At 43.4% G+C, this 12,692-nt stretch overlaps 1 protein-coding gene across 2 annotated transcripts in view; it reads left to right on the forward strand.

Annotated features, from left to right (window-relative positions):
* The window catches only part of LOC102783952 (SH3 and multiple ankyrin repeat domains protein 2-like), a 231,214-nt gene that overhangs the window by 173,967 nt on the left and 44,555 nt on the right, over positions 1–12,692 (forward strand). The gene's annotated exons all lie outside the window — the stretch shown is intronic.

Consider the following 12,692-nt stretch of genomic DNA (forward strand, 5'->3'; position numbering starts at 1 on the left):
ACGTTCAGCCGAACTGCAGTCTTGATAGATCAGCTGATCTCCGTGCCATCTTGATACTTTTCACTCATTCAACCGGACAGTTGCACATTCAGTCTGCTATTTCAGCTGCTTAAGCCTGGCCACAGTTACTGCACTTCTGCAAGACACTTTACTACCTATAGTCAGCCCACCTCCACCCTTCATGTTGTATCTAACTTAATAGTGTATCTATTGTCTGGTGTTTTGCTGCTGCTTGCCTCACAATAGAGGCACCCTAAAAAATATCGTTTATTGCCTTCATCCATCCATTCTCTTCTGGTTATCCTTATCAGGGTCACGGTGGGGTTAAGTGGGGGGGCTGGAGCCTATTCCAGCTACCATAGGGTGAGAGGCGTGGTGCACCCTGGACAGGTCGCCAGTCAGACGTAGGGCTAATGCAGAGAGACAGAAAACCATTCACACCTATGGGCATTGTAGAATCAACAATTAACCTAACTAACTGCATGTCGTTGGACTGTGTGAGAAAGCCAGAGTACCCAGAGAGAACCCACAAACATGGGGAGAACATGCAGACTCCACGCAGAAATACCCCGACCAGATGGAGTGGAGTCAGACTCTGGACTAGGGCTGGGCGATATGGCCTAATATTCATATCGCGATATAATTTGAAGCATGTGCGGTAACGATATATATCACGATATATTCTTTTTTTCTGTATAACGTATTTTCCACACTAAAAATTCTCAAAAATCGAGAGTGTGCCTTATTTATGAATTCTGGTTGTGCTTACTGACCTCGAACCGATTTCTGCGTGCAGAAATCTGTTAAAAATGTTTTAGTACAACTTTGGTAAGCCTCACTGCTTGATGGATTGTCAGAGCATTACGGCTGCGGTAGTGAGGAGCTTCGCGGAGTAATCTGGGTCCTAAACTCCGTCTACTTCAGCTCCCAAAGTCAAACGAACACTAAGAGTTAAAAACGGTCTAAATTCTTTCATCTTTAATAAAATCATCAGCATTGCTGCTTTATCAGGTGTAACAATTAAGTTTAACAACCAGGCATCCATGAAAACAGAATTTATTAAATTTAACGGAGTTAGAAGTTAACAGGAAGTTAGCTCGCTAGTTTCCACCTAAACATGACATACCATGTTCTGACTGAGAGATTTTTGAAACTAATTCAAACGTACAGCTCTGCTACCACTTCCAACATAAATGAAGACAGAAAACTAAACAGCAGTGGCGTTTGCAGGGTTACTGAAGTTGGACTACCTGGTATATAATGTTGTGCTACGTGATTGCTAGCGACACAGCTATGTTGGCATAACATAAACAGTGAAGCTGGAGGATGAACGCCAACTTTTTTTCCACTCGATAAAAGTTAACGTGAGGGATTCTGGTGGTCAGGGACAAATGCAATCGCATAGCAGGATGCTATACACGGGCCAAACTTCAGTCAGGAGAACAACTGAGATTATTCATCCACAATACGAGGTTAATATATGTTATGGAAGTGGAGGAAGTGCAGTTTTTGGCTTTCCCCATACTTCTAAAGGGCTTCATTTTTTAAATTATATTTCATGTAATTCTACCATATAGTGAAGAAAAATCACAATCATTTTATAAGTTTCAAAAGCCTTTATGAACAAATAATAAAATGTTTAGCTTTTGTTATTAGCCTATCAAGGTTTTTGAATTGAATGAAATATTTGTGAAGGAGACTATTAAATCGTGATGTACTTAGCCACTCAGTGGTATCCAGGTGTATCTTAAGGCATGGATAGTAGCTTAGGAGGTAGAGCAGAGCATCCATTAATCGAAAGGTGCAGACGACCAAGTCTGCATGCTACAATGTCCTTTGGCAAGTTACTTTACTGTAGTTACTCTCTGATGTGTTCATCAGAGTGTGAATGTTAGATAGAAAATACTTATACTTGTATAACGTGCTTTCAGTACTTTTGAGTGGAAAAGTGCTGTATAAGAAGAACCAGTCCATTTACCATTCACATTGTGTTCAGCTGAAGGGTGCGTCCAGGTGTTAGATCAGATGTGGAATTGGAGGACACATCTGATATGTGATGAGCTTTTTGCATGTCATTCATAGTACACTCCTCTTCAATGGATATGATTTTAAATTGCTTTGGTGCATCCACCAGGTCACCACTGACCTGGCTAATCTTGGGTTCACATTTACTCAGTTATATGGAATTCTCAGCCATATGGCATACTCAACTAGAAATTGGAAAAAAGGAGAACTATAAGTTCGTTGGGGTTCTTCCCGGTGGATGAGAGGGTTTGTTCCCTGCGCCTTAGGGTCGGGGAACGGGGCCTGACTGTCATCTGCGCTTATGTGCCGAGTGGCAGTTCAGAGTACCCAGCCTTCTTAGAGACCCTGGGTGGGGCGCTGGAAGATGCTCCACCTGGAGACTCTGTTGTCCTATTGGGAGACTTCAATGCTCACGTGGGTAACGACAGCGAGACCTGGAGGGGCGTGATTGGGAGGAACGGCCTCCCTGATCTGAACCCGTGCTGTGTTTTGTTATTGGACTTCTGTGCAAATCACAGTTTGGCTATAACGAACACCTTGGTCGAACATAAGAGTGTCCATAAGTGCATGTGGCACCAGGACGCTCTAGGCCGCAGGTCGATGATCAATTTTGTAATCGTATCACCAGACCTGTGACCATATGTTCTGGACACTTGGGTAAAGAGAGGGGCTGAGCTGTCAACTGATCACCACCTGGTGGTGAGTTGGATCAGGTGGCGGGGCAGGACGCTGGACAGACCCAGTGCTCCTAAACACCTAGTGAGGGTGTGCTGGGAACGACTAGCAGAGGCCCCAGTCCGTAAGATCTTCAACGCACACCTCCGGCAGAGCTTCAACAGCATTCCAAGGGAGACTGGGGACATTGAGTCCGAATGGACCATGTTCAGCATTTCCATTGCCGAAGCTGCTGCATTGAGCTGCGGCTGCAAGGTGGTTGGTGCCTGCTGTGGTGGTAATCCCCAGACCAAATGGTGGACACCAGAGGTGAAGGGAGCCACCAGGCTGAAGAAGGAGTCCTATTGGGCTTGGTTAGCCTGTGGGACTCTGGAGGCAGCTGACAGGTATCGACAGGCCAAGCGGAATGCGGCTCAGGCAGTGGCTGAAGCAAAAACTCGGGTGTGGGAGGAGTTCGGAGAGGCCATGGAAAAAGACTTTCGGACTGCCTCAAAGAGATTCTGGCAAACCGTCAGGTGTCTCAGGAGGGGAAAGCGGTGCTCTACCTGCACTGTGTATAGTGCTGGCGGAGCGCTGCTGACGTCGACTGAGAAAATTGTCAGGCGGTGGAAGGAATACTTCGAGGACCTCCTTAATCCCACTGACACATTTTCCGAAGAGGAAGCAGAGTCTGGGGATGAGGGGGATGACCCGCCAATTTCCGGGGGGCGAGGTCACTGAGGCAGTTAAACAACTCCTTGGTGGCAGAGCCACTGGTGTGGATGAGGTCCACCCCGAGTTCCTGAAGGCTCGGGACGTTGTAGGGCTGTCCTGGTTGACACGCCTCTACAATGTTGCGTGGAGATCAGGGGCAGTACCCCTGGACTGGCAGACAGTCGAACCTCAGATACAGGAGGAACAATGCGGTTTTCGCCCTGGTCGCGGAACACTGGACCAGCTCTTTATCCTCTCAAGGATACTTGGCGCATGGGAGTTTGCCCAACCAGTCTACATGTGTTTTGTGGACTTGGAGAAGGCATTCGACCGTGTCCCTCAGGGTGTCCTGTGGGAGGTGCTACGGGAGTATGGGGTGTCTGGCCCATTGCTATGGGCCATTCGATCCCTATACAACCGTTGCAAGAGCTTGGTTTGCATTGCCGGCAATAAGTTGGACTCGTTCCCGGTGGGTGATGGGCTCCGCCAGGGCTGCCCTTTGTCACCGATTCTGCTCATAATTTTTATGGACAGGATTTCTAGGCACAGCCAAGTGGCGGAGGGCTTTCACTTTGGTGGCCTCAGAATCTCATCTCTGCTTTTCGCGGATGATGTGGTTCTGTTGGCTTCATCGGGTGATGGCCTCCAGCTCGCACTGGAACAGTTCGCAGCCGAGTGCGAAGCAGCGGGAATGAGGATCAGCACCTCCAAATCTTAGGCCATGGTTCTCAGCTGGAAAAGGGTGGAGAGCCCACTCCAGATCGGGGATGAGTTCCTGGCCCAAATGGAGGAGTTCAAGTATCTCGGGGTCTTGTTCGCAAGTGATGGGAGAAGGGAGCCGGAGATCGACAGACGGATTGGTGCTGCGGCTGCAGTGATGCGGACGCTGCACCGGTCCATCGTTGTGAAGACAGAGCTGTGTGTAAAAGCGAAGCTCTTAATTTACCGGTCGATCTACGTCCATACCCTCACCTATGGCCACAAGCTGTGGGTAGTGACCGAAAGAACGAGATCGCGGATACAAGAAATGAGCTTCCTCCGAAGGGTGGCTGGCCTCTCTCTTAGAGATAGGTCTGGTCTTCTCTGCTTAGGCTGCTGCCCCCGCGACCCGGCCCCAGGTAGAATGGAAGAAGATGGATGGATGGATGTAGGAGTATTCTTTTAGAGGTAGAACCACATCTTCTACTTAATGGAACTAAGAAACTATGCATTTTTGTTTAGCCTGTGACGTTACTGTTGGTTGAGATGTTATGTCTCTTGCTCTTGTTCCATCCTTTGCACTGCTTCAAGGACTTTAGTCACATGAACTTTTAGCTGAGTACTGTCACCATGTGGTAATGCCAAAACATATAACCCCACCAGAAATGTAGCTAGTGTTGTGTTGTTGTTGATCCTTTAGGTTATCCCTGTCATGAAGGCATAAGTCATAGCAGGAAAACAACTTTTTTATTGAGAAAAAGAGCAATGAAAACTTTTGTCTGTGCTGTCATCCATGGTTTTTGTTTGTTTCTTTTTTTGCACTTTGTGTGTTATATTCTGATGGTTTTCCCTTTAAGCTAACTTTTCAACTAACCAACACTGACCCATGCAAAGAGTCATTGCCTTGGCACAACATGCTGCTGGCTGTTTGGAGTATTTTATGCGAGTGTGTCTATATTCCATATGTAAAGGTTGATTCTATCAAACGTTGGATGGCTGCAAATTTCCTCCAACTCAACGAGGGGAAAACTGAAATCCTTGTATGCACTCCTGACAGATTTTTACCCCTTGGTCCTCTCTCAGTGTGTGTTAAATCCTCTATCAGGAATTTAAGTGTCACTTTTGACTCGACTCTCACATTGGATGGTCATGTTAAATCTCTGGTTCGGTCTTGTTTTTATCATTTACGAAATGTGGCTAAGTTAAGCCCTATTTTATCTCGCACTGAACTGGAGATTGCTATACATGCATTTATTTTCTCGCGCTTGGACTATTGTAACTCACTGTTTATGTGTCTAAGCAAAGGCTTCCCCGGTCGGCTGCAGGTTGTGCAAAACGCTGCAGCGAGGCTTCTGACCAAATCCTCCAAGTAATCCCATGTGACACCGTTGCTATCGCAATTACATTAGCTTCTTGTTGAATTTAGAGTCCCTTTTAAGGATTTTTAAGGTAGAAGGACCCATTTTAAGGTCCTGGTTATGTCTTTTACAGCTTTGCACTGGCACCAGCTTACATCTCTGATCTTCTACAGCCCTACGTCCCTAGCAGGTCCCTGAGATCATCTGATCAGGGCCTACTTGCTGTACAACAAACCAAGATGAGCACTAAGGGTGATAAAGCTTTTGCCACTAGACTTTGGAACTCTCTCCCCCAAAGCTTAAGAACTGTGGACTCAGTAATTGTTTTTAAAAACCAACTCAAAACTCACCTTTTTAAAATTGCTTTTGCTTAATTTTTGCCTGTTTTATTTGTTATCTTATGTGCTTCGTACTTTGTGATTCTGTCCTAGAAAGGTGCTATATAAATAAAATTTTATTTATTTTTATTTATTTTTATCCAAAGTCTCTCTTTTTGCATAAGGAGCAGGGCAAACATATACCAACAGAGCACCATAGGTTTCACATCAGGGATTTTGAACCTGTACTTGGTTGTCTGATTATCCTTCACTGATGTATTATGCAGCTTTTGCATTTGTTGTCAGTGTAGGCACTTGGCATTGTCTGTCTTCAATGCCGAGTGCCCCAAAGATTGCTCAAGTCTTAGACTTGAGCCTAGTCTTAGATACAGTTTAAATCCAAAGATCTGAAATGTGTTTATTATTGTAGAGAAAACCCTGCAGACCTCCTCTGGGCCATATAGTTCCTTTATTTTTGGTTTATTTTGAGTCATTTGCTCATCATCTGCTGCTCACTGGAGCTCTAAATCTGTTCCCTTCAAACACACAGTTTATCCTTTTTTTCACAGTGATGGTGCTCAGCTGTTTTAGGATATTATTTAGCCTAAGGATACCACTGGAAGCAGACACTTCCTCACACTCCTGTCCAGACACACAAACACAAAAGGCTGTAGAAACACATAAAACACAGAACAACTGTGTTTGTGACATGAATGATCAAGTTTTTATGGTTGTAGTACTTTTAATGCTACGATAACTTTATTACTAGAGGAGCAGTTTTGTTTGCCGTGATGACTATATGAATATTGCAGGTGTCAGTTTTGTTGGAAAATCTGTTTGCTTTGGCGACTCTGAACCGTGACCACGAAACGTTTTCCGAACATCTCCACCTTATTCATTTTATCGATTGCTTTTTGAAAGGGGGTTTTGTGGTGGACCTTAATTCAGGGCAAGTATAAATGTATCAGTGAGACATGAAAAGCAAGAGAGCCGCTTTATTTGGTCAGAGGAATGGGATTGCTCAGGGATGTCTGATGACTTTATTGATTCAAATTTTTATATCCGCTGTTGGTATAAAAGTCTCTACAAAGACTTTCATGTTCGGGTGGACTTAACCCTTTCAAACCTGAAGCTTTTTTAGCAGTCAGCTGGAACTGAAACAATGCCGTTCACATTCTCACTGTAAAGTAGTGCCATCCATCATCCATAATCAAGATTGTGTGGCTCAAACACAAGAAACAAAACCATAGTGACATCAAGACCTCACTCTGCAGGTCTTGATGCTCAATTCCGATTTTTTGATCAAATCCGATTTTTTTGCTCGTTCACACTACAAATAAAATGCAACAGCAAACGCGCTCTAGTGTGAACGCTCAAAGCGGCCGCATGCGCAAAAGAAGACGTCACACACAACGCGCTCTGTTTAGACCCAGAGCAACAGTATTGTTTGACTGATGGCCTTAATATAAAGACTTCGGACTTTACGTTTCCCAATTTTTGCTTTAAGTTATTTTGTTATTTACATAATAATGTAAATAACCTGATAATGATCCTTATTGCTGTTTTAGAGGAGCGCTGCTTCAAAGGATAGTTGCAGATTTCTGTCAGAATCTGCAGATTATACAGTACAAATAAAATGTTCACGTTTCTCCAACGTTGTCTTCCCAACAGTTTCACCGGATGGACAGGAAGCGTTCACGATGTCTTCTCCGGCGCTGATAATTGGCGTCTGTTTTGTGTCAGTGACGTAAAAGACGGATTTAATGCGACATGACCATCAAACTGCAGTCGCTTTCTGAAGCATCGGATATGTATCAGATTCAGTACCACATACGAAAGTGACCCAGATCGGATTTGAAAATATTGGATTTGTGCCGTTCACACTGTCACACCATGATCGGATATGGGTCGCATAGGGTCAAAAAAATCGGATTTGATGCGCTTTTGCCTGCAGTGTGAACGTAACCTTAGAGACCGGATGAGAAAGAAGCTGGCTGTGCGTGTAGGAAAGCCTCATTCACATACAGTGATAAATGATGTAGTGTTCTGCAGATGTGGGCAGTATAGCCTCAGAAGTATATTATCATATTTCAAGGAAATTTGCAATAATAATATTTACAATGATATAGAAAAAGCTGAACAATGTTTTTATGCAGCTTATAGTCAGCAACATTTATTAGTACTAATCAGATGTGGGGCATTTTCTAGCCCTATTTCAACAGTGAAGACATGTGGTCAGACTCAGACCTGGGTCTACTGCCCTCAAGGCTTATGGCACCTGCTCATCCCACTGAGCTAAACCATCAGAATGCAAAGTGTCAATCTGGTGCCACAAGGTGCAGCAGCAGCGTTGTGTTTTGACACATCAGCAAGTGCACCTCTGAGTGGCTCATTAAAAAAGAAGGTATTGGAGTTAAAGTCTAGACTTGAATCCAGTTGGCACGACCTTAAACAAACCTTTCGTGCTTGAAAAGCCTCCAGTGTGGATGATCTAAAACAATTCAGCAAAGAAGAGCGAGCCAGCTTTCCTAATGTTATCCACTTATCAGAGACACTTGAACAGTTTTGTTAAAGTGCAGCTATGTTTTCACACAGGTTTGGAATTTTTTTCTCTTAATAAATAAAATCATCATTTAAAAAGTGCATTTTTTATGTGTCTAATATGAAAAGACAAAGAAGCAGCAAACACAAAAACAAAAGATACGAAGTGTATAAAAGTAGTGATCCTGCAGTTGTTGCATTTCCTCTTTTCAGAGTTTTAACAAACCCACAGGAGGCATAACTAGAGAGATATAACGCTAAGACCTGGGAGTGATGAATTAGACCAGAGTGAAGTTAAAGGGGAAAAGAAAGAGCCCACAGCTCCTCAGAGTGCAGCTCAGATTGCTTCGGTGTCTTTGTGTGTGTAGTTTGTTTGTACAGGGTTTGGAAGTACATTTGTGTTTAGCGTGCTTTTTCCCACCAGGTGTTTCACTGTAGTGGATTATATTAGCCAGAAACGCAGTGTGTAATTCATTCATATGTTTTTTCTGCAGCAACATTGAGCCAAATACTGAAAACAAGTCAAACGTCACTTTTGGATCGACTGATGTAACAGACATTTGCTTAACTTTGTGCCGTTCTTTTGTTATCTTAACATGTGTTTGGACGCCTTATATTCAAGTAGGCTAATGAGTTCTTTTCCCTCATACTCTCCTGTCACGTTACGCACACATGATGATGGCAGAGGAGAGAAACTACGAGAGAATCTGTGTGATTATACATTACTAGAATACACAGTAGAGACTCTCAGGCTCTTAAAACAAGGAGAACCAGTTGGAATAGGAAAAAGTTTGTGGCCAGCTGACATCTTTCTGTATGATTCCCTGTTCTGCTTCACATTGGCTCCACTGTGGTAACAGCGGGACGTAGGGCTGCTCAATTAATCGAATTTTAATCTCGATTACGATCTGGGCTTTCAACGATCATTAAAAATGACTGAGCCGATTATTAGCCCCTCCCTCGTGCTTTACTCTCGCGCTGCTCCGTGTGGCAAATCGAGCGCACCTCTCTGCATTTCGAACACGCGTCACAACAATTAAGAGCAGCGGTCTCCAACCTTTTTTGCGCCACGGACCGGTTTATGCCCAACAATATTTTCATGAACCGGCCTTTAAGGTGTCGCGGATAAATACAACAAAATAAAACTAGTACCGGTACCGAAAAAAAGAAAATTTATTCATAACACACGTGAAAAGACCCAGGAAAACCGAGTAAAGGATAAAAACGATAACAAAATAACGCTGAAAACTGATAAAAACCCTGAAAACTATACATTTCACACCTGAGCCTCAACTCTCGCGGCCTGGTACCAAACGACTCACGGACCGGTACCGGTCCGAGGCCCGGGGGTTGGGGACCGCTGATTAAGAGGAGCCGAGGGAAGCTCGGAAAGCTCAGCAGAAGTTATTTGGAGAGGAGAGTGACTGCTGTTGGTTGAACAGAGGTAAAAAAAACTTGAGTGGTGTGGAAACATTATGGGTTCAGTCAGACGTGGATCAAGTAGACACAGTGTGTAAACTTTGCTACAGTGTCGTAGCTGCACCACAGAGCAACACTGCAAAGTTCACTAAACATAGATGTTTACATTTTTCATTTATTTCTTATATTGCAAACATTTGCACTGTTATCAGTATTTGCACTATTTTATATTATTTTTGACAATCTTTAAAGTCATTATTCAACACATTGTTATTGTTAAATAAATATCGTCAAATAATCGAGATCTCAATTTCAGTGAAAATAATCGTGATTAGCATTTTTGCCATAATCGAGCAGCCCTAGCGGGACACATAAAAAGACATAAAGAGACATGATGTTTCTGGATCGTCTTAAACATAATGTCTGAGACTGATCAGAATTTGTTGATCAAAGGTCAAGGTCACTGTGACCTTACAAACCATAGCTCAGAATTAAACGACAAAGTTTCACACAAATGATTTTGTTCTGTCGCAACATTATCTGAGTGCAGCTGTTGGCCTAAAACAGGAACAGGAGAGAAACAGAAAGGGAGATAACGAAGGGATGATTCAGGGTTACCTTATTCATCCCTAACTATGAACTTTGTCGAAAGATTAGTCTGAAACATCATTTTAACAGTACGGATGTCTCCCAAATCCAAACTGGAAGCTGGCTCCACAGTTTGAAGGATCTCCCTCCCACGTCTGAACACTTTAGCAACCACATGGAAGCCTGCATAAGGAGAGTGAAGTCCTTTATTGAAGCCCATTGGCATAAGAATGAACAATAATAATAATGAATCTGGACAGAACTGCAAACTGACTAGTTGGGTAAATGCCAAATGGTCAAGTTTGTGCTTGTCTGGTGTTTTTGCTTTAACTCTAATCAAAATCATTCAGTGGAGAATTGCTCAGATAGGCACCAGTATGCACACAAACCCCACAAGTCAACACACAGGCGCACTAAAAAGAAAGTCACGTGATATTTAGTCTTAAAATAACGCTGGGAGGAAGCATCGTTTCCTATAAATAATTTATTTATAGGTACATCACACAAAGAGCAGCGTGCCTGAGCCCACATCGCTCAGAGAGCAGCTTTTTATTTCTGAAACAACTACAGCGCAGCCCACTATCAAAACATGGCATGAAAGTAAAACCTTTTAAGATGGCTGCACTGAGGCAAGAGAGGAAGAGGGATGAAATTTGGCAAAGCAGCTCATTGACAGAAGAAGCTCACTATCAAATTAAATCCGTATTTAAGAATGAGTGGTATGATCCATGCACCCCCGAACCTAAGCCACAGATAACGTTCTCAGTACCACTCCCACATCCAGTGACATCACACGGCAACCGTCGCTTAGCAACGGGAGAATGTTGGGCCTCGCTGTGTACACGGTGGAAATGCAGTTTTTAAGAGCAAAGCTTAGCAGAGCCTCGAGAGACTAAAGAGCAGTTTGCTGCTGAGTGCAGCTTTGTAGTGGACTGGACCGGTGACGGCGCCAGCTCTGGGTCTCCTGGTCAGGACCGTGCACAGAGCGATCTCAGTCTGAAATCCTGGTTCAGCGTGACATCTTCAAACAGTTGTAATGCAGTTGGAAAATCCTTTTTGGGATTTGACACCCAAAAACAAAAAGCCATATCATACCGTTCACAGTAATACCGGTATAATGTTGGGCAACGATAAGAAAATGAAATATCGTGATAGAATATGGGTAAAACGCGCATGCGCAGTGCCTTTGTTTACATACGCACATGGCAGAAAAAGCATTTCGGTGACGGAGAATGAGGAGGGTGAAAGCAGATCGTTTGAACCAGAACTGGTTTGTAAAATGCTGCAGCTTCACTGGTGTGGAACTGGTTTAGCTTTCGTCCGTCAGATACACAACAAAGCACTATTTTTGGTAGCGCATGCTAGCGCGCCGTCATTATTACCGTGTTGTTTGGAAAATACGGCACACTTACAATCAATCCTTTGATTTTTCTGAAAGTCGACAGAGCCCCTTATAATCCCGTGCGCCTTATGTATGAACTCTGGTTGTGTTTACTGACCTCGAAAATCTGTCAAATGTTTCAGTACGACTTTGCTAAGCTACGAAGCCGCACCGCTTGATGGATTGTCGGAGCATTACGGCTATCGTAGGCGGAGCCTCGCGGAGTGATACGTACTGTGCTTCAACATAATATTACCGTATTGTGTGTGTATAAGCTCTTTTTAAGTTTTGTGGATATTCTACATGGTTATGCTGAGGATATGTCGGCCAGTGGAAATGCCTTTTGGTTAAACTGTCAGCGAGGAATTTGCATTTGCACTGTTAAATGTTTATATCACTTTAATGCACATAACAAACAGCTGCTTATTTAAGTGAAAATACACTGATGGGTTTTTTGCACTAATAAAGTTGTGGAGTTGTAAAGTATTTTGTCTAGTGTCAATTATATCGTCAGTTATATCGTTATCGCAAATTTTCAAATGTATATCGTGATAAATATTTTTGGTCATATTGCCCTACTCTACAGCGAACGATGTTTCCGGCTAAAGAGGATCCACTGATTTGATTTTCAGTCTACATAGATTTTGTTTGCAGCAATCAATGAAAATATCTTTTGCAGCTCCGTCTTCGTCGAGGCGTATCACAGTTTTTGTGTCCAGTTGTTTTTCATGCTTACTAGAAGATTACATCTTCATTCGCATTTACAAATCTCTACAAATGTCTGATTAGAGTCGCACACGTAGGAAGAATTAGGCCACCGCAATCCATTTTTTAAAGTGTTAGAAGTCACAAAGATCCCCGCTTTAACTACCCTGGCACGCCAGATGGCATGCCAGTGCCAGGGGCGTGTCCAGAAGGGCTTAGCGTGTCCACCACGCTTTCTACTTTCATTTATTTCTGCAGATTTTAAGTTATAAATCTACTAGCATATGATCT

This window comes from Neolamprologus brichardi, chromosome 1 (genome assembly GCF_056152115.1).
Source record: "Neolamprologus brichardi isolate AB-2024 chromosome 1, ASM5615211v1, whole genome shotgun sequence".
Classification (NCBI taxonomy): Eukaryota; Metazoa; Chordata; class Actinopteri; order Cichliformes; family Cichlidae; genus Neolamprologus; species Neolamprologus brichardi.